The sequence below is a fragment of the Hylobates moloch genome, unplaced genomic scaffold, assembly GCF_009828535.3.
Source record: "Hylobates moloch isolate HMO894 unplaced genomic scaffold, HMol_V3 SCAFFOLD_1, whole genome shotgun sequence".
Lineage (NCBI taxonomy): Eukaryota > Metazoa > Chordata > Mammalia > Primates > Hylobatidae > Hylobates > Hylobates moloch.
In genome coordinates this window covers 88516935-88543224 of record NW_026652276.1, presented here as the reverse complement: position 1 = coordinate 88543224, position 26290 = coordinate 88516935, and the positions used below count along the sequence as shown (strand labels likewise).

Sequence of the window (26290 nt, the reverse complement as noted above, 5' to 3'; positions counted from 1 at the left end):
CAAAAAAAAAAAAAAAAAAAAAGTCAGGAAACAACAGGTGCTGGAGAGGATGTGGAGAAATAGGAACACTTTTACACTGTTGGTGGGACTGTAAACTAGTTCAACCATTGTGGAAGACAGTGTGGCAATTCCTCAAGGATCTAGAACTAGAAATCCCATTTGACCTATCCATCCCATTACTGGGTATATACCCAAAGGATTATAAATCATGCTGCTATAAAGACACATGCACACGTATGTTTATTGCGGCACTATTCACAATAGCAAAGACTTGGAACCAACCCAGATGTCCATCAATGATAGACTGGATTAAGAAAATGTGGCACATATACACCATGGAATATTATGCAGCCACAAAAAAGGATGAGTTCATGTCCTTTGTAGGGACATAGATGAAGCTGGAAACCATCATTCTCAGCAAACTATCGCAAGGACAGAAAACCCAACACTGCATGTTCTCACTCATAGGTGGGAATTGAACAATGAGAATACTTGGACACAGGAAGGGGAACATCACACACCGGGGCCTGTCGTGGGATGGGGGTAGTAGGGACGGATAGCATTAGGAGATATACCTAATGTAAATGACGAGTTAATGGGTGCAACACACCAACATGGCACATGTATAAATATGTAACAAACCTGCACATTGTGCACATGTACCCTAGAACTTAAAGAATACTAATAAAAATAAAAATAAAATAAAATAAATTAATAGATAAATATTGTTAGGGCCTGTCAGGTTCCAGGAATTGTGCCAGATCCTGTGATTGCAAATATGAGTAAGGCATATTCCCTGCCATTGCAGAATTTACCTTGTAGTTGAGCGAAAGTGAAAAGTACACAGAAAACACCTTGTATATTAGAAAACATAGCATGGTCAATTGATCTGTTTCTCTAATAGGCATATATAGCCGTTTTAAAATTGTATCCTTCTAGGGTCGATAGAGGAATTGTATTACTAACTGAACTTTGTTGATTAAGCAACTTTCAGATACTCGAATATTTGAAAGGCTAAAAAAAAAGGCAGCCTCTTCTTTGAACAAGCTTTTAGGAGTGATCACTCTAACAGCAAACATCTCCTTTGCATGTAAAATTAAGCAAAAACTTTTCTTTTACTCCTTTCCTTTCCATTCCCCTTTTTTCCTACCACTACAGCCCAAAGCCCTAAGGTGGCACTGAATACAGAGGGAGGGCAATGGTCAGTGTGAGTAGAGAGACAGAACTTAATGTAGGGAGAGAAAGCCATCCATGTGTGACCACATATGTGCGTATAAGTAGGGCAACCACATGGGCATCAGAGCCCAAGCAGGTTGAGGATAGAGTCCTGATAGGCAGCCTCGCTTGGGGGTTGAGAACCTGTGCAGGTTGGTACCAACAATCCTATGGATGGTACCCTGGCATGGCATGTCAGAACCTGAGTAGGGTAAAGAAAGCATCCTTGTAGGGGGACTTTTCAAAATGCAGTGTAAGAGCCTGACAAGAGTAAAGAGTATTTTCACATGGGAAGGGTACTTTCACCCAGCGAAGTTGAAGTGCCAAAGCCAAGTCAGATGGGGAGGGCATCAGTGCATGGAAAGAAAGCAGTTTGGTCTGAGGATCTGGAGTCCAAGTGGGGTAGGTATGTTGTCCATGCAGTATCTGGCCCAGGCAGGGTGTGGTATGGAGCCTGGCCAACATGAAGTGGTCTGGTATATAGCAGGGTAGTGCAGAGCAGCATGTCAGAGAGAGATTTATTGTAAGGAATTGGTTCACATGATTGTAGAGGCCGACAACTGCAGAATCTGCAGGGTGTATCGGCACACTGGAGACCAGGGAAGACATGATGCTTCACTTTAAATTCAAAGGCAGCCTACTGGCAGAATTCCCTCTTCTTCAGAAGAGGTTAGTCTTTATCTATTAAAGCCCTCAACTTATTGGATGAGATATACCCACATTATGGAAAGTAATCTGCTTTACTCAAAGTCTACTAATCAACCTAATTTCATCTAAAAAATACCACTATAGAAACATCTAAAATAATGTTTGACCAAATGTTTTGGTCCATTAGTGTTGCTACAAAGGAAAACTTGAGACTAGGTAATTTGTAAGGAAAGAGATTTGGCCGGGTGCAGTGGCTCACACCTGTAATCCCAGCACTTTGGGAGGCTGAGGCAGGTGGATCACAAGGTCAGGAGTTCGAGACCAGCCTGACCAACATAGTGAAACCTCATCTCTACTAAAAGAAAAATAAAAAAGTAGCCGAGCATGGTGGTGGGCACCTGTAATCCCAGATACTCAGGAGGCTGAGGCAGAAGAATCACTTGAACCCGGGAGGTGGAGGTTGCTGTGAGCTGACATCGCACCACTGCACTCCAGCCTGGGTGACAGTGCGAGACTCTGTCTCAAAAATAAATAAATAAATAAATAAATAAATAAATAAATAAATAAATAAATAAATAGAAAAGAGATTTATTGGCTCATGGTACTGCAGTTTGTAGTCTATACAAGAAGCATGGTGCCAGCATATGCATCTGGAGAGGGCCTCAGGCTGCCTCTACTCATGGTGCAAGGGGGAGGGGAGCCAGTTTGTGCAGAGATCACATCATAAAAGAAAAGACGAGAGAGAGACAGAAAGGAGGGAGGTGATAGGCTCCTTTTAACAACCTGTTGTCTCAGGAACTGACACTGCAACAACTCTCTCACTCCCCCCTACCACCACAGGGGACATTAATCATGAGGGATCCACCCCCATGACCCAAACATCTCCCATTAGGCCTACCTCCAACCTTGGAAATCAAATCTCAACATGAGTTTTGGAGGGGAGGGGTCAAACAAACCATATCCACACTATAGCAACAAATATCTGAGTATTTTAGCCTACTCAAGTTGATATATAAAATTAGCCATCACATTTGGGAAGTAGGCTCTGAGGTATAAGTAGTCTCATTATGGCTGATTTTAAGCTGTCAACTTCATGTCACTGGATGTAAACTACAGAAGAATTATATGAACAAAACCAGCTCTTGTGAGCAGGTATTAGCCAGCAGCAGCATACCACCGAGTTGACTTGAGTTATGATGGAGTCTGAATGGAATCTTCTTCCAATCCTATGGAGGGTTTTGAGAATGGGACACGACACCCTTCAAAACTGTCCCATATTGGCACTAGTGAGCCAGATCACTATGCCCTGAATCAATCAATCATTGGATACAGGCTGCCTTCAGAAGGGGGCAAGGCTTTGAGAAAGGCAGCTGTCTTCAATTTAGGCAGTTTTCAAAGCTGGACTGATAACTGGAGCTATTCACTGGCAGCACTCCCAGTAAGTTTGGTAATAAGTTACTTAATGGTGGATGAGGATCTAGGCAGCACATCATAGCATCATAGCACTCACCATATTCAATGATGAGTCTCCGTGATTGGGTCTCACTAAATCCATAAAAAGAAATTGGAGACTGACTCTCTCTCTCACTCTCTCTCTCAGAGAGAGAGAGAGTGAGAGAGAGAGAATTCAGTTACATCCAGAGTTCTAGGGAGCAGAAGCACAGTGCTGCAAGGAAGGAACTTCAGCTGAATTTCAGGCAGACCAAGGCTCAACTGAATTTCAGGCAGACCAAAGCTCAAATTCTAAAAGTATTCTTTTCTTATTACCAGCTTAGTTGAGTCATTGAACTAGTCCTTCATCATAGAAAGTGTGTACTTTGAATTGTTAGGGCTACTGTTTTAGTCAGGGTTTCCAGCTGTAGAAAAGAAAGATAATTTGCCTTTTTCCTGCCTTCTTGTTCTATCTGGGACCTTAGCCAATTGGATGGTGCCTGCCCACATTGGATGAGAGCGGATCTTCCTTACTCAGTCCACTGAGTCAAATGCTAATTTCTTCCAGAAACACCCTCACAGATATGCCCAGAAATAATGCTTTTCCAGCTATTTGAGTTTACCTTAATTCAGTCAAGTTGACACATAAAATTAACATCACACCCACCAAAACTGTATTCAATAAGGGAGAGGTAGGAGATTTGATGCTGGACTGCTATCCACTTTGTTTACAGTGACCATATATGTGATGGACTCAGCTCTACACCTGCTGCCTGGAATAACTATAATAACTGCTCTTTTACTTCCCAAAGAGCCCAGTTTGAGCAATAAATTACATTGTTATCCTAATATGATTGCTTCTACAAGAGAGGCAGAATAGCAAGCATAGTGCCAGATGTCACAACCTTTCACTGCCACCTGAAACCTGGGAATAATAATAATAGTAATACATTTTAAGACTGTCATGGGAATTAAATATGATAAAATATGCAAAAATATACATGCTAAATTATTGGAATAACACCTAAGTATTATTATATTTTCCTTGTGATGGCACTTTATATTGCCCCCAAATGAGCAAATATTAAAATGTCCCTACAGTAGAATTCCAACATGAAAACATCCAGTGCCAGTAATAAAAAGAAAGAAATGATTGATTTTTAAACAAATGAATACTCTGGAACAACTTGCATAGTTTACTGGAGAAGCTTTCAATGCAGAAGTCTTGGGTCAAACCCAAAATCTTATAAGCAGTAGTTGTTTCTGGGTAATTTGCTTAAAATTTCCCAGCCTTGGGTCTCTCAATTATTGGGTTGTAAATTATCAAAAGAATATCTTTAAAGCCCATAGTATCTTCCTGGCCTTCTTAGACACTCAGCAATGTTAATTTCCCTCTCCTGGCTGAAAAAAGTGACTGAGGTTAGGAATATTTTTGAGACCAAACAACTACATGGGGGACTTGGAAGGAATCTTCCAAACTCCTCAAAGCAGAGAACCTTCCATCCTCAAACTCTCCTTATAAAATAATAAAATTCTCATTTATGGGGAGGGATAGGAGGGGATTAATACCACCTACTACTCTAGAAATTTGTTCTCAATTCCGCTTGCCTTCTACCTACTCCACCAGAAACATTTCCTCATGGCTTGAATGACAATATGTAGAAAAGCATACTATATATTTGTGTGTTTTCAATTTATAAAACTGGTTTCATATATTACACCTCATATGAAAATCAAGACAATGCATGTGTTGTCAAATCAGGTATTAGTCCCATTTTGCAGATGGGAAACATGAAATCCCAAGAGGTTACTTGACTTGCCAGGATAATACAGTTAATAACTGGAAGAGACAGGCAGGATATGAACATAGTTTTCTTAGCTCTAAAGTGAATGATTTGTCTACTTTGGAACACTCTGAAGTCCCTGACTCTGAAATAGGAGCTCCTGGATATGTTATTAAGACAGGCACAGTGAAGTATGAATACATAAGTGCTAAACTGTTTCTCAGCTTCACAGCTTGTTTTATCAGCTATTTTAAGACTATTTCCACGTGAGAGTTTTGTACTTCTAGCCTGCTGTGAGTCACTAATGATATAATCCATTTTGGAAATGGTGGTAAATTATGGGTTGTGGTAACTCTGTTATGAGCTTATTATTATTAATTACTTGCCATCTCAATTGTGTTTTGTTCAATAAACATAATATCCGTGCTCAATACAAAAATTGAATCTTTCTCTCTCATACACACGCATACACACACACACACACACACACACAATGCAAAGCCAATAATAAGTTTTACTTGACCTTAAGTTTGAGCCTCAAATATGAATCTGGATTCCTGAAAAATTGAGTTTCTAACTCTCTTTGCCAAATAAATATTTTCGAGGGTGAATTTCAAATGACCATGTCTAATAAAAATGTTATTTTAAAGCTTATTTTTATTTTTTACAAATGCATAATAGATGTACATAGTTTGAGGGTACATGTGATAATTTAATACATTCATAAAATTTGTAAAGATCAATCCATCACCTTATATATTTGTATTTTCTTTGTGCTATAAACATTCAAATAGTTCTCTACTATTTTGAAATCTACTATAAATTATTTTAAACTATTATTACCCTACTAATGTATCTAACATTGGGTGTTATTCCTTCTATCATACTGCTTTTTGTACTCATTAATCAACTTTTCTTTATCCTCCCTCCCCACTACCCTTTCTGGCCTCTGGTAACCACCAATCTTTTCTCTGTCTTCATGACGTCCATACTTTTAGCTCCTACTCATGAGTGAGAACACGTGGTATTTATCTTTTTGTTCTTGACTTATTTCATTTAACTTAATGACGTCAAGTTCCATTCATGTTGCTGCAAATGATAGGATTTCATTCCTTTATATGGCTGAATAATATTCTTGTGTGTGTGTGTGTGTGGGTGTGTGTGTGGGTGTGTGTGCATACATACGGAGCACATTTTCTTCACTTATCTGTTGATGGGCACTTACATTGATTCCATATGCTTTTGTGAATAGTTCAGCAATAAACATGGGGATACAGAGATCTATACAAGAAAAAAACTATACAACATTGATAAAGAAATTGAAGAGTACACAAAAAAATTGATAGATATTCTATGCTTGTGGATTGGAAGAATTAATATTGTTAAAATAACAATACCACCCAAAGCAATTTATGGATTCACTGCAATCTCTATCAAAATACCAATGGCATTATTCACAGAAATAGAAAAAAAATCCTAAAATGTGTATAGAACTACAAAAGACCCCAAATAGACAAAGCAATCATGAGCAAAAAAGAACATGAGTAAAGCTATAGGCATCACATTACTTGACTTCAAAAGTTACTGCGAAACTGTAGTAACCAAATCAGCATGGTATTGGCACTAAAACAGACATACGGACAAATTGAACAGAATAGAGGACCCAGATATAAATCCACTTATTTACAACCAACTTATTTTCAACAAAGGTATTGAGAACATACATTGGGGAATGAACAGTTTCTTTGATAAATTGTGCTGGGGAAACTGGATAACTATCTGCAGAAGAATGAAACTAGACCCTGATTTCTCACTATGCACAAAAATCAAATCATTTAATTTGATTTTTTATTAAATTTAATTAAATTTAAATGTTTAAATTAAATTAAATTAATAGATTTAATTAAAGACTTAAATCTAAGACCTGAAACAATGGAAGTCTTAAGTCTTAAAGAAAGTCTTAAAGAAAACATTTGGGAAATGATCCAGGATATTGGTCTGGACAGTATTTTCTGTGTAAGACGTTAGAAGCTCAAGTAAACAAAGAAAAATAGACAAATGAGATAACAAAGCTAAAAAGCTTCTGCAGAGCAAATATAACAATCAACAAATTGAAGGGACAACCCACAGAATGAGAGAAACTGTTAGCAAACAATTCATCTGACAAGGAATTAATAACCAGAATATATAAGGAGCTCAAACAACTCAATAACAAAAAAAAAATATCCGACAAAAGATCTGAATAGACATTTCTCTAACGAAGACATACAAAAGGCCCTCAGGTATATGAAAAAATTTTCAACATCACTAATCATCAGAGAAATGTGAAGCAAAACTATAATGAGACATTATCTCACTCCAGTTAAAATTACTTTTATCAAAAGACAAGCAATAATAGAAGCTGGAAGCTGGCACAGATGTGGAGAAAGGGGAATGCTCATACACTGTTGGAGAGTACGTAAATTAGTACAGCCGCTGTAGACGATAGTATGGAGGTTCGTCAAAAATCTAAAAGGAAAACCAGCATAAGATCCAGCAAGTTTACTACTGGGTATATATCCAAAAGAAAGGAAATCAATGTTCTTTGAACTTAAATTAGATACAGATAATTTAATTGTGATGAGTTTGCAATTTATAATTTTCTTTGTTTGTTATGTTTGCAAAGATAATTTACAGTACATTAAAATTATGCCGTCTCAACCCCTTCACTGATTGGCTGGATGGTCTAAGGGGATTTAGCTAGACAGTACCTCAGAGTATTTTCAAATGCTTAATCAAATACTGGTATTCCTGTTAAGGGAATGTGAATAGGGCAGATGCAATTACAGTTTAAGCTGGGGTGAGCAGCTCTACTCCAGGGCACTACATCTATGAAATCACACAAAAGGCAGACACTGATCTATATACTGAAAGACTCTAAGAAAAAAGTGAACTCTGGGGTGTAGACGGTAATATTAAATAAGAAATTCAGGGAGATAAATCTGAGGATTTTTTAAGCTAACATAACAGTTCCATGAGCAAGTTGGAAAGCATTTAATGAAACAGATACACACGACCTTTGAAAAGTGAACATTAACTTGTCTAAAATAATCCTTTCTAGTCAAAGAAGGTTTTTAAGCAAGATGAGTTTTGGAGTGTTTGAGTTTATTAGGTTTACTTAAAGATACAACCTTTATTTTCTTTCTTCTATGTAAGGATATACAGGAAACTTGACATTTGGTTAATTGACTTTTTACATTTTTCATTGGGAAATAAGATTGAAGCTTTATGAAAATTCAAATCAATTACATATATGGGATTTTTGTTTCTGCTATGTCTCATTTTTCATTGATGACTACAATAGAATATTATCACATTTTTCTAGCTGCATGTCTATTATAATAATAAATGTTTTCAGTCTTGGGAAATGAAGAAAATCTTCTTGTCAGCATAACTATATTGCTTCCCATATACTTGATTAGAAAGCCTTTGCATATTAAAAAGAGATTTACTAGAAGTTCTTATGAAAACTTGAGCTGGTATTTCATTTCAATGTGGTTGTAATAACTAGTATATTTTTCTTGAGCAAATAATGCATAATATTCCCTATCAGTTTGTTAATTTGATTAGACAGGTTGTAAATGCAGGTTTTCTAATCTTTGAAAGAACCAGTGAGCCAAACATCTGCATATTCTTACCCAATGAATACACACCTCTGTTAGGAACTTAACTCATAATTGGAGGAACTCTAGCATTCTCTTTTCATTTTCTGGAACTTTTTTTGTTTATCCAGTAAACACATCAGTAAATGACATAGTTAATCTGTTCTTTTCAGATGTTCTCCTGATCAATACTGTGATCAAATCAATTTATAAACATCCACATAGATCACATAACATGACACTTTCAATGTAATGAGATTCATTAATTCTGTGGAGGAAAACATGAGCCTTTCTACTGTCTGAATAGCCACATTTCCATACAGATACTCAATATGAAAGGTATTAGTCAGGTGGCAGAACTGAAAACTATTCTGTAGGGAATAATTGAAGCTAAATGGGATTCTTAGTGCTAATTTGGAACAAGCAGGATATTTTTACCAAGCTGTTTGGGGATTCTTAACCTTTAAATGCCACCGGCTCTTTGGAAAATCTTGTTAAAACTATAGATACCCTCTGAGAATTAGTTTTTAAATGTACAAAATACTAAAATATATATATATATATATATATAGAAATATGGTCACCAAAATAGTTTAAAATAAATGTGTAGTAGGGTAATATATACTGGCAAAATATCTCTATCTTGAGGAACTTCTAATAACTATCATAATTTCAAAATAGTAATGAGCATAGATGATAATCCCAGATAATTGCAACTGTACTGTGCTTATGAAAAATCTATGATTTATATTATGGATAAAGTACCAGTTATTGCAGTATGTCTATGGTTTGCTGCTTATAGTCATAATTAAAGTAAATGTTATTTCTTACTTAGAAATTAAGGAAACATATTTTCCTCCATCCAAGTTTATGAATTCTAAACATGGACCGCTTTCAAAGTAGTTAAAAAAAAGGAAAAGAAACCCTGTGTTAATGATTTCTCTGAGAGGCATAAGTGATAACGAAAACATTAGACTATGCTACGTAGATCAAATATACACACAGACATAAAAGATAGAACATAACTCATTTTGTACTAGAACTTCTGGTTCTTTGTTATGAGAATCTGTGCCTCTTAGAAGTCAGCATGATGCAGAGTATATTTGTTTAAAGTCTAGTAGAACATATATATTATTTATTTATTTATTTATGAGATGGAGTCTTGCTCTGTCACCCAGGCTGGAGTGCAGTGACGCGATCCTGGCTCACTGCAACCTCTGCCTCCTGGGTTCTCCTGAGTAGCTGGGACTACAGGTGCCCACCACCACGCCTGGCTAATTTTTTGTATTTTTAGTAGAGACGGGGTTTCACCATGTTAGCCAGGATGGTCTCGATCTCCTGACCTCATGATCTGCCTGCTTCGGCCTCCCAAAGTGCTGAGATTACAGGCGTGAGCCACCACACCCGGCCTAGAACATATAATTTAATTAATAAATATTCATTTTAAGAATTCTTGATATCAAAAGAATAACAAGGCAGCTATTTGGTTCATGGTACATATTTATTATGGATAATGGTATGAATGATGTTACATAAAACCAGGAAGAGGAAAACCATGATTAAGATGTTCATTTAGTTTGTAGTGTTTCTGTTATGGCTATTGTGCTATCCATATTCCCCTAAAATGCTGATTTTTGAAAAGGTGTTTAATATATCTCATTTAACATGTCAAAGCAAAGGGAAAATTCTTAAGAAAAATACTTCGTGACTTCATTTTATTTAAATATTTTCTTAGCCCAAATTTATGGTTTTGGTTATCTAGACTATTGTTACTTAAATTGTGGGCCAGGGAGCAGCAGCATCTGCAACTGCATGGGAACTTATTAGATATGCAGATTCATGAGACCCCTCTCCACTCCAAACTTACTGAGTCATCATTTGGAGGAGTATGGCTAAGGAATCAGTCTTTTAAGAACCATACATAATGTTAAACAACAATAACTGCCAATTAACTGCCAATGTTTAAACTTAGAAAGATTTTATATTAAATGAATTCAGTTCATATGGAACCAAAAAAAGAGCCTGCATCACTAAGTCAATCCTAAGACAAAAAAGCAAAGCTGGAGGCATCACGCTACCTGACTTCAAACTATGCTACAAGGCTGCAGTAACCAAAACAGCATGGTACTGGTACCACAACAGAGACATAGATCAATGGAACAGAACACAGCCCTCAGAAATAATGCTGCATATCCACAACTATCTGATCTTTGACAAACCTGACAAAAACAAGAAATGGGGAAAGGATTCCCTATTTAATAAATGGTGCTGGGAAAACTGGCTAGCCATATGTAGAAAGCTGAAACTGGATCCCTACCTTACACCTTATACAAAAATTAATACCAGATGGATTAAAGACTTACATGTTAGACCTAAAACCATAAAAACCCTAGAAGAAAACCTATGCAGTACCATTCAGGACATAGGCATGGGCAAGGACTTCATGTCTAAAACACCAAAAGCAATGGCAACAAAAGCCAAAATTGACAAATGGGATCTAATTAAACTAAAGAGCTTCTGCACAGCAAAAGAAACTACCATCAGAGTGAACAGGCAACCTACAGAATGGGAGAAAATTTTTGCAACCTACTCATCTGACAAAGGGCTAATATCCAGAATCTACAATGAACTCAAACAAATTTACAAGAAAAAAACAAACAACCCCATCAAAAAGTGGGCAAAGGACATGAACAGACACTTCTCAAAAGAAATTTATGCAGCCAAAAAACATATGAAAAAATGCTCATCATCACTGGCCATCAGAGGAATGCAAATCAAAACCACAATGAGATACCATCTCACACCAGTTAGAATGGCCATCATTAAAAAGTCAGGAAACAACAGGTGCTGGAGAGGATGTGGAGAAATAGGAACACTTTGACACTGTTGGTGGGACTGTAAACTAGTTCAACCATTGTGGAAGTCAGTGTGGCAATTCCTCAGGGATCTAGAACTAGAAATACCATTTGATCCAGCCATCCCATTATTGGGTATATACCCAAAGGACTATAAATCATGCTGCTATAAAGACACATGCACACGTATGTTTTATGCGGCACTATTCACAATAGCAAAGACTTGGAACCAACCCAAACGTCCAACAACGATAGACTGGATTAAGAAAATGTGGCACATATACACCATGGAATACTATGCAGCCATAAAAAATGATGAGTTCATGTCCTTTGTAGGGACATAGATGAAACTGGAAACCATCATTCTCAGTAAACTATCGCAAGGACAGAAAACCAAACACCGCATGTTCTCACTCATATGTGGGAATTGAAAAATGAGAACTCATGGACACAGGAAGGGGAACATCACACTCTGGGGACTGTTGTGGGGTGGGGGGAGGGGGAGGGACAGCATTAGGAGGTATACCTAATGCTAAATGACAAGTTAATGGGTGCAGCAAACCAACATGGCACATGGATACATATGTAACAAACCTGCACATTGTGCACACGTACCCTAAAACCTAAAGTATAATAATAATAATAATAAAGAATTCAGAATTCTAATCTCAAGAAAAGAGAAACAGACAAAACAAGGATCTGCTGTGGTACATCCAGACAATGGCATATCATTCAGTGATAAAAAGAAATGAGCTCTCAAACCACACAAAGACATGGAGGAACCTAAAATGCATATTGCTAAATTAAAGAAGACAGGCTTAGAAAGGCTATATAAATACTCTGTGGTTTCAACTATATGACATTCTGGAAAAGGCAAATTACAGAGACAGTGAAAAAGCCGTGGTTGCCAGGAGCTGGGGAGGGGGGACTGAATAGGTGGAACACAGGATTTTAGAGCATTGAAAATACTCTTGTGATACTACAATGGTGGATACATGTCATTATCCAATGATGAATCCATACATTTGCCAAAACCCAAAGAAAGTACGTCACCAAGAGTGAACCTTATTGTAAACTATGGACTTTATAATAATGCACCACTACTGGCTCAACCGTTGTAATTAACGTAGCACATTAATGCAAGATGTTAGTAACAGGGATACTGTGCAGTAGGAATAGTGGGCTAGGGGAAAGGGAATATATGGGAATGCTCTCAATTTTTCTGAAAACCTAAAACTAAAAATAATGCTATTTAATATATATGTACATACATATATGTGTGTCTACATACATACATATGAGGCAGAGAGAGACCAGACCTGAAAAGAGATCTGGCAACACAGGACTATATTTTTGTGTAATTCTGCAGGTGAGTAGTAGCTACCTCTTTTTGAAGGGCCAAAGACACACCAACTTGCCTCAGTGCCCAACTTGCCATTTTAAGAATTTGATTTATATACTTCTGGCTTCCAAACCTTTATGACTCAAGTAATGCAAAAGCAAGTTTTAGGAGCAGAATTGGTATTAATTCATTCAGTAATTGCAAATTATTTGCTCTTGAGAACTCTGGGAGAGGATACCACTGTCACCGTCTTCTGTTATTACTGTGTTTACCTGTGGTTATTGCTGCAGTTGGGCCAGGAACCATGGCAACCCTTATTCACCACTTTAAGATAGGTGCTAAGATAAGATAGCAACTTGCTGGAGGTCATACAAGTACACTGAATGGAAGAGGGTACTCAGAATCACCAGGCTATGCCAAATTGTTTCTGGTTACTTTTTCATTTGATAGATTTGGCAGATATTTTTCAAATGGAAATAGAATTTAGTGTGAAGAAACGTTATCTAAAACGTGGGAACTGCTTAGTGAGAAAATACTAAGAATTAAGAATGTCTTCCTCTCACTCAATCTGCATACGGAGTTGGTCACAAAGTCCGTAATTGTATCAATTAACATATTCTTCAAGTGTGCTGTCACTCTTCCAGTTCCATTGTCCTCATCATTTGCTGCCTGAGGGTTTGCAATAGCTTCTTAATTTATCTCCCTGTTGCCAATATTATGGTCAATGTCCTTTCCCAGTCAGCCAGCTCCAGTTTCTTTCACGAGTCTGCCAGAATTGTCTTCTAAATGCAAATAGTAATCATGTGGCTCCCTTCCTAACATCTTTCACTGATATTCTAGTCTAACTGCTTTAGCATCATTTAAAACTCCTTCAGACAGGCTTTCTAAGTTTATCTGCAGCCTCAGTCCCAAAGGTGCCTTAGGATCCAATCACACAGAACCAATCTGAGATTTTTAGAGCTCTTAGTTTTTTCTTACTGATAAAACTCTTTTACCATGCTGTTCCCTTTGGTAAAATTTCCTTTCCTGTCACATATGCCCGATAAACTCTCACTTATCCTTCATGTCCCAACAAACTTATCCCTCTCTCTGAAACTCCTTCTACTCTCTTAACTCTACCCCAGGTATGGTAAGTAGTAACCATTACCAGAACATTCTGTTTATACCAATATTATGCAGTTTATTACGGTTAATTTTACCTGTCAGTTTCCCTCATCTAGAGAATAAATCAGAGACTATTTTTTGTCTATTTTCCTAGCATATAGTAAATACTCAATAAGTGTTCCATGAACAAATAGATATGAGTAAATGAGTGAATGAATCTGCATGTGAAATATATAATGCTGTTTTGCTGATTTCATTACAATTAAATTATGAAAAGGGAAATTTGCTGGTAAATTACTTGTACGGTTTAACTTCCTATTGATTCTCTCATACTCATTTTAAAATTAAAACTATACACAAAATGTTCGTAAAGTCAGGAAGTGTGAGGCGAAACTGTCAAATGTGGAATATCAACTCTGAAAGCAGGCTGATTTTTGCAGGGTTGTATCTTTGAGTATTAAAGAACTTTACTAACATTCATTTGAAATATAACGTCTTGGGTTTTCATTTGTATTATGAGACAGGCCACAAAGACATACTAAATGCTCATCTTTAAGGGCTTTCTTTTTTTCATCTGATCTTTATAACTGAAAGAAGCTTCAGGTACAATTTCATAAGCAGGCAAAGCAGCTTCTCCAGAAATGACATTTAAGTGTCAGTATTTCTGGTTTGGGGACCCTCTTCCATTATTTAAAAAAAAAAAATCTTAAAAGGAGTGTTTTCAGCTAACTCAAACACAATTCTATTTGTTACTTGAGTGCATATCCAATCAGATACTCAGGGAGGCAGATGTTTTGGACACACGTTTCTCTATAGCTGACTTAGAGTGCATTTTATTATGTGCTTGGTTTGAAAACAAATTTCACAGCAAACTTTACAGAAGTATGCTGCTTAGTTTGTAATGCAGTTCACACACTCAGCATGTATACCAATTTATGAAGGTGTCATCAAGTTGTTTAAACCAACCCAAACACACATAATACAGATGGCATTGTAGGCATCAGTGCCTGAAAAATAATCTGTGACATCTGTAGTCTTCTCTAATCATTTCAGTTTTTTGTGCTTTTTGTTCGGTGACTCTTTTATGCCATTTCAAAATATAAATAGACTCATAACAATATAGAAATTGTTTTTTAAGCATTAAAATGAAAATTTTATTGTATATAATTATTATTTTATTATATTTACTTTAACATAGCTAGTATATTAAACATTGTGGTAGGTCTTTTTTTTCCCTTGCCTTTTATGGATCTTTTTTTCAGGCAGTTAAACCACTTATTTAAAAAAAATACAAATATTGCTTTTTAAATTTACATTTACAATTTCTTACTGAAAGATGTACGTTTCTACAGTTATAAGTACCTGTTAAAACAAATAGATTTTTTTCTGATTATAAATGTAATTAATGCATTTTGGAAACTTTTTTAAAAATCCACAACCGTGTATAAGAATTCTAGAAATCACCATGCATAATAAGCATACTTAAAGTGTTGCTATTCATAATTCTCACCTTCTTTTTCTAAATTAAAGTCCTTATAGGGGTATCTCTATCTGTATATCTAAATTAGCCTGTGTGTTAAATATTTTATGGTAGTTGGTTTTTTTTGCTTTTTTTTTGTTTTTCCTAATCTGGTCTATATACTTAATTTCATTGCTCTTTTTTAATGTCATTAACTGGAGATCTTTATAAGCACGTTAGTGATAAAACAAGTGTTAAATAAAAATATAGTTGACGCTTGAACAACATGAGTTTGAACTGCACTGGTCCACACATATGCAAGGATATTTAAAAAAATAAAAACCGTCAGCCCTTCCCATTGGTGGGTTCCACATCCACAGCCACAGGTGAGTGGTGTTGTCAGGATGCAAAACCTGCCATAGTCACTTTTATGATTTTGTAGACCATATTGACAGTAAAGTGTTGATTATCAGTAACACTTCAGGGAATAGATTTTAGCACTACAATGAGAATTTAGAAGGAAATTAACAAAATAAAAATGCATCACTTAAAAGAAAAATATTTTATCCTTGAAGAGAAAACACTCTTCAGCTTTGCTACCAATAAGGAATTTATTTAATACTTATATTTATAGCATTTCTCATATTTACACTACCATTTTTTCTCTCTGGCAAGTAATTGGTAAAATAACAATTTTAGGTTTTATTACTTGATTTAAAGTGAGTATGTATTTTCCCCAAAGGAATAATTCAAAGTTGAAATGAAACAATGCTATTTTGCTTTTTGAAAAACAAGTTTGATAAATTTTTATGATATGATATATATGTATAGCCTTTAAAGTTTTAACTATAAAATACATTCTTTTTCTGTTCACAGTAATATTTACTGGATTTCATAAGTAAAAATAAAAATAATTAATATTCTTATTAATCCTGGATGACTGCAGGTTACCTTTACATATCTCTAAATGTTGCTCAAAATATTTTTTCATACTTTAAAAATAAATTACAAATAAATATTTAACATAAATAATATTTCACCATTTTAGTCAGTTTCTTAGTATCTAAGCTAATATTACGAATGACAAAGTCCACTAATTAGTGTATTCCTTAAGAACATTTTTAGATTTTCTCTTTTTTTTTGTTTGTATGTTATTGGTTATCATTTATCTCTCTTCCCTTGTAAGAACTTTTAATATGAGAGTCTAATAAGATTAACGGTGATGACATAATTGAAATACTCACAGATATTTAGGGAATTCTTACCGAATATCAAACACTATGCTAACTATTATATATGCGTTGACTATTTAATTTAGAACCCACTGAGTTTGTACTATTTGTAGCTCCCTTTGCTTATACAGAAACAAACGTTTATAGAGGTTAAACAAATGGCCCAACCCAGCAGTGCTAGTAAATTGAGAAATAGAGTTTCAAGCCCAGGGTGTCTGACTCCCAAAGATATGTTAATCATTTGACTACTAAACTTATAACAAGACAATGTTTCATTTCTTCAATGTATTTCCAGTTGCACATACTGAAAAGCACACATTGCTGTTTTTTTTGTGTGTGCATTTGGTAGAAGTACTTCTAAATATTTGAAAGTTGTCAATGTATTCTAAATATCATGATCAGATATATCTGAGCTTCAAATGGCTGCTTTTTGTGTACAATAATATTTTTTCTATTTTGTGGTCTTTAAGGATCTTTCTTTCCCCCTATCCATGTGGAATAATAAGCCAGGAATTCTCATTCATCTTAAAAATTATTGAGGAACCCAAATACTGTTTATGTAGGTTATAACTAATTATGTCTGTGTTATAAGAAATTAAAGCAGAAAAATATATATGTATTTATTATATGGTATATAATATATAAAAATATGTATTATATTTATATAATATAGGATAATATATTTATTATGTTTGTATAACATATAAAAATATATTTATTGATATTGGTGTTGACCCCTTTTTAAAATAAGAGTAGGCCTGGCACAGTGGCTCATGACTAGTCACAGCACTTTGGAAGGCCCAAAGCTAGAGGATCACCTGAGGCTAAGATTTCAATACCAGCTTGGGCCATTTGTTTCTCAGGGACAAATCCCACTTGATCATTGTTTATGATCTTCTTAATGTGCTGTTGAATCCAGTTTGCTGGCATTTTTTTCAGAATATTTGTTTTCATGTTTATTAGCAATATTGGTCCGTTATTTTCTTTTCCTGTAGTATCATTATTTTGGTTTGGTATCAGAATAATGCTGGTCTTGTGGAATGAGTTTAGAATTGTTCCTCCTATTTAATTTTTTTGGAAGAGATTGAGAAGCATTGGCATTGAATCTTCTTTAAATATTTGTTAGAATTCGTCAGTTAAGCCATTAGCTCCTAGACTTTTATTTGTTGGGAATAAATACCATATCAATGTTTTTAGTTGTAATTAGTATGTTGAGATTTTCTGTTTCTTCCTGGTTCAGTCTTTGTGAATTGTATGTTTATAGAAATTTATCTCTTTCTGTTAGGTTATCCAATTTGTTTGAGTATAATTGTTCACAGTAGTTTCTTATGATCCTTTATACTTGTGGGCTTTCTTTCATTTATAATTGTATTTATTTGAGTCCTCTCTCTTTTTCTGTTGTTTAGTCTATCTAAAAGCTTGCAGACTGAGCATGGTGGTTCACGCCTGTAACCCCAGCACTTCGGGAGGCTGAGGCGGTTGATTGCTTGAGCCTGGAAGTTCAAGACAAGCCTGGGCAACATAGCAAAACCCCACCTCTACAAAAAATAAAAACATTAGCTGGGTATGGTAGTGAATGCCTCTGGTCCCAGATGCTTGGGGGACTGAGGCAGGAGAATCACTTGAGCCCAGGAAGTAAAGGCTGCAGTGAGCCATGATCATGCCACTGCACTCCAGCCTCTGCAACAGAGTGAGACCCTGTCTCAAACAAATTTAAAAAAACTTGTCAATTTTAATTCTCTTTTCAAAAAAAAATTCTTAGTTTCATTTTTCTTTTGATTGTTTTTCTAATCTATTTCATTTATTTCTGCTATTATCTTTACTATCTTTATTATGTTTTTTTCTTCTGCTAATTTGGGGATTAGTATTCTTTTTCCAGTTCTTTGAAATGGAAAGTTAAGTTTATTTGAAATTTTTCTTTATTCTTAATATAGGCATTAATTGTTATAGACTCTGCAGGGTCTTGCTGTGTTGCCAAGGCTCGCCTCAAAGTCCCAGGCTCAAGAGATTCTCACTTGTTATAACCTTATCATGAATTAACCCATATATTATTTGAATTTATAAATTTATAATATATTTGAACTTATAAATTTATAATAATATGTGGGTAAAATATATTATACGAATTTACCCATAGATTATTATAGAATAACCTTCTTTATCTCAATTGTGACAGGTTTTGACCTATAATCTATTTTTTATATACATATACCTGCCTCTTCTCACTTTTTGTAACTCATAGAATATGCTGTTTTACCCTTTGCTTTCAACCTTTGTGTGTCCTTAAGAGTAAAATGAGTCTCCTGGATACTGTTTTTAATCCATTCAGTGACTCTCTGTGTTTTGATTGAATAATTTAATTTCTTTATACTTGAAATAATTATTGATTGAGAAGGATTTATTATTGTCATGTTAATTGCTTTTCTGTTTTTTAATTCCTTTGTTATTTTTTCCTATCTTGTTTTCTTCCTTTGTGATTTTTTTTTCTTTTCATAATGATATACTTTGTTTCCTATTCTGTATCATTTACAGTTTCCTCTTTGTGATTACCCTGTGTCTTAGTCTGTTTAGTATTGCTAAGAATACCTGAGGCTGGGTAATTTGTAAAGAAAAGAGATTTATGCTCATGATTATGCAAGCTATATAAGATGTGTGGCAAGAGAGAAAACAAGAGTAGGGAGTAGAAGTGCCAGGCCCTTTTTAACAACGAGCTCACATCAGAACTTACAGAGCAAGAACTCACTTATTACTGCAAGGACAGTGCCAAACCATTCATCAGTGATTTGCTCCCATAACTAAAACATCTCCCATTAGGATTAGGCCCCACCTCCAATGTAGAGGATCAAAATTTAACATGAGTTTTGGAGTACTTCCATGACCCAAACATCTCCCATTAGGATTAGGCCCCACTTCCAACGTTGAGGATCAAATATTAGCATGCGTTTTGGAGAGGACAGACATCTGAACTATAGTACCATGAGACTTACATAAAATATCCTGTAGTTCTCATATGGTGTTCTATTTTAAGGTGATAACAACTTAATTTCAATCATATATAAAAATTAAACACGCCCCAAATTTTATGTTATTGACATCACTATTTACATTTTTTCTTATAATATATCGTTTAAAAAGTTATTGCAGCTCTAGTTATTTGTAATACTTTAATCTTAACTTTTATATTAGAATTAAAAGTGATTTATATACCACCATTACAGTATTAGAATTTTCCTAATTTGATGATATACTTACCTTTGCCAGTGAGTTTTATGCCTGCATATGTTTTGATGTTGCTAATTAGTATCTTTTCATTTTAACTAGAAGAACTTTCTTTAGCATTTCTAGTAAGGCAGGTCCAGTGATGATAAACCTCCTTAGATTTTGTTTGTTGAAGAAAATAATTATCTTTTTATTTGACAGCTTTAGTGGTTATCAATTTCCTAGTGGGCAGTTATTTTCTTTAAGCACTTTGAATATGTCATTTCACTTTGACCTGACATGCAGAGTGTTTGCTGAAAAATTTACAGATAATTTTATGAAGTTTCCTTTGTTTGTGATAAATTGCTTTTCTATTACTGCTTTCAGAGTTCTCTCTTTATCTTCGACTTTTGACAATTTGATTATCATATGTTTCAGTGAAGATGTCTTTATTCCCAACTAATTGGAATTCTTTGGGCTTTATCAACCTAGATGTTCATTTCCCTATTAATATTTGAAACGTTTTTTGTCATTAATTATTTAAATAAACTTTCTACACCTTTCTCTTTCTCTACCCCTTCCGAAATTCTCATAGTATACATATTAATTCACTTGATAGTGTACCATAAGCCCTATAGGTTTTCTTCACTTTTTTATTGTTTTTACTTTTTGTTTCTTTGACTGGATAATTTTAAATTATCTGTCTTTGTGTTCTCTGATTCTTATATTTGATTAAATCTGCTGTTAAAGTTCTCCATTGACTTTTTTGGTTCAGACATTGTATTTTTTAGCTTCAGAATTTCTGTTTTTTTTTATAATTTTTATCTCCTTGTTGAACTTCTCATATTGTTCACTTATTGTTTTCCTGATTTTCTTTAGTAATCTATAAGTTATGTTTCTAAATGATTATTTCTAAATGATTACCTACAATGAAGACTCTGGCTCCATATCAAGGTACTTTCTATTCTCTGCCATTTAAAATGTATTGCCTAGCTTGTAGTTCAAATGGATATTTTCACTCATGCTAAACTTTGTAACATTATTTACTGTTCATTTGGAAAATATTTTTTACTTAATTATTACAGTCTTCCAAATATAGCATATTTCATATTACACTAGTTGGTAGATTTATGTCATAAAATTACATTGGCTAATAGCATCACCAATCTCATCAGAGAAGTTTTTTACACATTGTAATGCTTTCAAGCTCAAGGTGAAGGATACAAGTATTCTTAAATTGTAATTTTTGTTTAAAATCTTGAATTTTTATTATTTTTAAAAATCTACTACTGTCAGCTCTTTACATGAATAGCAGCATTATTTTGTTAATTTTGAAGAAAATATTAGGCAAATTCCCAATTCTTAAATGATAGTTTGTCTGTCATCCATCCTTTCCAGTAACAATGTCATTAGATGAAAAAAACAGATATGTTAGCTTGCAATTCAAACAATCTCATGATTGCTTATTTTAGGCAACTATTATATATATGTATGTAGCAGAAGTTCTTTGGATATGCTCTTCATTTCATCTCACAGAATTTTCAAAAGGTACGTGTTGTTGCTGCTCACGTTATTTTTACTGGGAGGTGAAGAATTTAATGATCACTAGTATAGTTTGCTGCCAACTGGATTCCTCTAAGAGGCCAGCAACTTACCCACCATTGATTTTACATCATCAGTACAAATGTCAACTCTGTGACAAATGCAAATATCTTAGTTTTGCTTTGAAACTAGTTGAGAAACTCTACAATAATCCATCAACACTTCTTTGCTTGGTTCTACTTGAAACCATATGTCTTTGTTGTTGAGCTAAAGTAAAATTGTCTTCTCACAATCCTAGTAGACTTACAGGTTAAGCCCATGACTTTGACCCTGAGTGCACAAAAGGACTAACTTAGAAGAATGTGTTGCATTAATTGTGATTATACTCTTTGCCTTCAAACTTAAACCAAATCATATAGGAAGCCAGATGTCAAAGAAGCATTCTATCATTGCTTCAAGTTTATATATGGTAACAAACTATGTATTGAGAAAGTATCTTTCTGATCAGATGCCATTAAGTCTGAGTAGAAATAAGAGGCAAGATAAAATAACAGAACCAAAAAAAAACCCAGTTTATTATGAAAATAAAATAGTATCAAAGTAGTCTTACAACATTTCTAGTTTTATCCCTCTTACAGACTCAGTCTGAATTGGCAAGTTTGTTGCCCTATAGAAAACTACCATGGTTATATGAGGAAAAGTGAATCCTGGATTACCAGTTCATATTGCTTAATCAAAATCTGATAAAGCTCTTCAACCTGGTGCTTTTTGTCAAACATATCTGATTTTACTGTATTTTAAATTAAATTTAAAATATTTTAAACACATAAATGCACTTTTAAAATTATGTCTAGTGTAATTTTAGTAACATTTTTTATTTAAATATTCTCCAGAAACTTCTTGGAACAGCTAAGTGAACGAGTAAGAAAGAGATAGGAGAAAACACACACACACACACACAACTTCTAAACATGTTTGGAAATCTCAGGTGGAATCCACTCTGAGGGGCATCAGCCATAACAAGCATGTTAATATATCACTGTTCACCTCATGATGGTTTTGAAAATTTCCTTTTTTTGAATATGCAGATTTGGGCTAGTCGGCTCAATGGTACATTTATTAATATGTAAGTTTAAGTCATTGTTTTATTACTTATCCTTATTACACTACATGACTCATTAAAGTTATAGGCATTCTAGGAAGTTAGAGAGACACGTGAGCTCAAAACTGGGTGTAGACCTAAACAACTACCTGAGATCACAGAAAATAAAAACTAGAGATGGGGAAAAGAAAGGCAACTAATTTACTGCATACATACAAGATATTAAAATGGCATTTTTTATAAAATAGTTTTTTTGGTGTTTCTGTGACATTTTATTAGGGTTTTTCTGACCATAAGTGACAGAAATGCAAACCCTACTAGTTCATCAAAAATAGATATGTAATGAAGATTGTTCTTTTCTATTAGTATTAATGAGAAGAATTCCCTTGGTGATTTCACACAAAAAGTAAGCCAAGAAAAGAGTAGTGGTGTAGCTAGGCGTCAGGCATTCTCTCTCTCTCTTTCTTCTGTTTTTCTAGCCATATTAGCTTCATTCTTTTCTCACAGCAGTGCAACTTTCCCCAAATGGTGGAAATATGACCTCCAAGATTTCCATCTCTAGTAACATGACTCTTTTGAACAGATGTACAAATGTCAGTGAAGGAATCATTTGCCTTTGGTCAGATGAATGCTCTGTAGCCATGCAGAATAATGGTAAGAGGTCAGAGTAAGGTCAGTCCCTGCTTGAACTATATGGACTGAGTACAAGATGTCAACAATCCCCAAATAAAGAGTGGTTATTGTAGCTGAGGAAGGAATGGCTACTAGGCAGACAAAATATAAGTTTGCACTACAGAGATTCATTGCTACAAGATTTTAAAAATCAGGTCAATTAAGTTATTATAAATTACAGTTATAAGATGTATCCATGTTGAATAAAAATTAAATCCATTACTAGGCCAACTGCCAGCTGAGGAAAACAAAACACAAAAAGATGCTATGATTGTGAGCCTAGCAGAAGCTTTGCATGTAAATTAATTAGTATTTATTAATGTTAAAGCAAAAAAAGATAAGAATATTAATCTCCTAACAGCAAAGAATATTTGATGAACAACAGACTATTTTAAAATTAGATTGCTGAATGTTTCATTTGTCCTTGTATATAAAAAATGGAGTAGGATGTGACCTTTTTTTTTAACTTTAATGTTATTTTGGAAATAAAAATTATCATGGGGAAATGTATATGCTATTTCATTCTTAAAGTACAAAGCATATCTCATACTCAAAATACAGTATTTCATTTTTCTGCACATTTCTCTAGATAATATTTTTAAGACTGTAGTTTGACAGCTTACTATTAGGTTGGTGCAAAAGTGATTGCCATTACTTTTAATGGCAAAAACTGCAATCACTTTTGCAACAACTTAATAACTGCAACAATCTTGAATCAATTATTTAAATTTACTATGCCTCAGTTTCCTAACATAAAAAAACAGGCTTAATAATCCAATCCAAAACAATTAAAATTTTTGAATTAGGTGATTTAAGGAAAACATTTGGAACTAAGATAATTAAAAAGCTGTTCTTATTCATATAGTTGTACTCTGACCATTCAGACTAGCGTATAGAGATGGAATGGAGATGCTTTTAATTATAAATAGGACATATGAAATTTAAAAATTGGATAATTTATGTTTATGTCCCCAAAATTGATATGTGGAAGCCCTAACTTCCAATGTCACTGTATTTGGAGATGGAACCTTTGAAAAGTAATTAGGTTATTAGGGCAGGACCTTGGTCTGATGGGGTTAGTGGCCTTATGAGAAGAGGCACCACAGTGCTTGTTCACTTTCTCTCTTCTCACGTGCACACCAAAAAAAAAAAAAAAAAAAAAAGAAAGCGTGTGAGCATGCAGCAACAAGGAAGAGAGTCCTCACGTCCTCACCTGACCAGCCATGCTGGCACCCTGATCTTGGATTTCCAGTTTCCAGAACTGTGAGAAAATAAATTTCTGTTTTCTATGGTATTTTATTATGGCAGTTGACGCTAACTAAGACAGATACAAACTAGAAGTTTACATAGAAAAAAAAGAATGATTTGAAATGGTAAACATAACAGTGTTGTCAGCTTCCATCCCAATAAATATGTCACTAACCACATTTTATTCCGCCATCCACTCCTACTATGGTGGAGTAGGATAAGAATGGATTAGTAGTAAGTAAAGCTATTTGATCTACATTAGTAAAAATAGCCTCACCTCATAGGAAAAAAATGGAAAAAGATTCACATTTTTATACCTATAACAGTGCTACTTAAATTGTTCTATTATTAGCTTTAATATGTAAAATACAGGTGGTTGTTAAAAACATATAAAAACCTGAATGTAAAACTTTTTTAAAGCTAAAATGTCAGGTCATAAAATACACCATATTTGGTATCCTTCTTGTGTGTGGTTTTCGTTATCTTGTTCTCAATGAAATTCCCTCAAAGGCTCCTTAGAGGCAGGTTTGCTTGTAGCAGGGTCCATGATGTGAGAGGACTGGAACTCAATTTTCTGATTTAATAGTGCAGTGTTATTCAAGCATGAAATTACCTATTCATGTAGAGTAATCCCCTTTGCCTGGCAAGTCAAGGCTCAAAAACTTGATGTCTACTGTGATTACAGCTGGTGACCCAACCAGTTGTTGCTAGAATCAGAGTTAAGTTTTTCTGTATGCCCCACTGAGGAAAATATGTCTCTGTGAACAGCTAAAAGGTGAAAATAGGTATGTAGCTCTTCTTAGAATCACAGCACTATGTGATTAACATGCTGGGTTAAAAACAACCAAACATGATTATAGCACAAGTGGAAAGTGTATTGTTTGAACTTTTATTTTAGGTTCAGGGATACTTGAAAAGTGTATTTATTTAATTGACATTCAGTTTAAACAAGTTTCTTTTAACAAAAATTCTACCAGGTTTAAGAATTACAGAGGAGGCAAAGTCCAACTCAGCTTTGTCTGTGACCATCTGCTCTATAGGAAACAATGAAAAACAATTTGGTTTTCCTCATTAACCTAATCAAACATGGTAAGTGCAGTTGTTTAGCATTGCAACCTCTGAAGTATGAAAATTCGAATAGTGCAAACCTGTCCAGGAGTAATTTTGAGCCAGAAATTTTAGCTACATATGTAATTGTATTATTTCCTAGTAATCACTTCAAAAAAGGAAACAGGTGAACCTAATTTTAATAATATATTTTTAATTTACGCAATATATCAAAAATATGATTGCTTTCAACATTTAACAAAAAACATGTCTGATGAGATACTTTATATTTTATTATTATTATTATTATTATACTTTAAGTTTTAGGGTACATGTGCACAATGTGCAGGTTTGTTACATATGTATCCATGTGCCATGTTGGTGTGCTGCACCCATTAACTGGTCATTTAGCATTAGGTATATCTCCTAATGCTGTCCCTCCCCCCTCCCCCCACCCCACAACAGTGCCCAGAGTATGATGTTCCCCTTCCTGTGTCCATGTGTTCTCATTGTTCAATTCCCACCTATGAGTGAGAACATGTGGTGTTTGGCTTTGTGTCCTTGTGAGAGTTTACTGAGAATGATGGTTTCCAGTTTCATCTATGTCCCTACAAAGGACATGAACTCATCATTTTTTATGGCTGCTTAGTATTCCATGGTGTATATGTGCCACATTTTCTTAATCCAGTCTATCATTGTTGGACATTTGGGTTGGTTCCAAGTCTTTGCTATTGTGAATAGTGCCGCAATAAACATACGTGTGCATGTGT

The 26290-nt window shown here is 34.7% G+C and overlaps 1 protein-coding gene across 8 annotated transcripts in view; it reads left to right on the top strand.

Moving 5' to 3' along the window:
• Positions 1-26290, top strand: part of GALNT13 (polypeptide N-acetylgalactosaminyltransferase 13) — a 588430-nt gene that overhangs the window by 280220 nt on the left and 281920 nt on the right. The gene's annotated exons all lie outside the window — the stretch shown is intronic.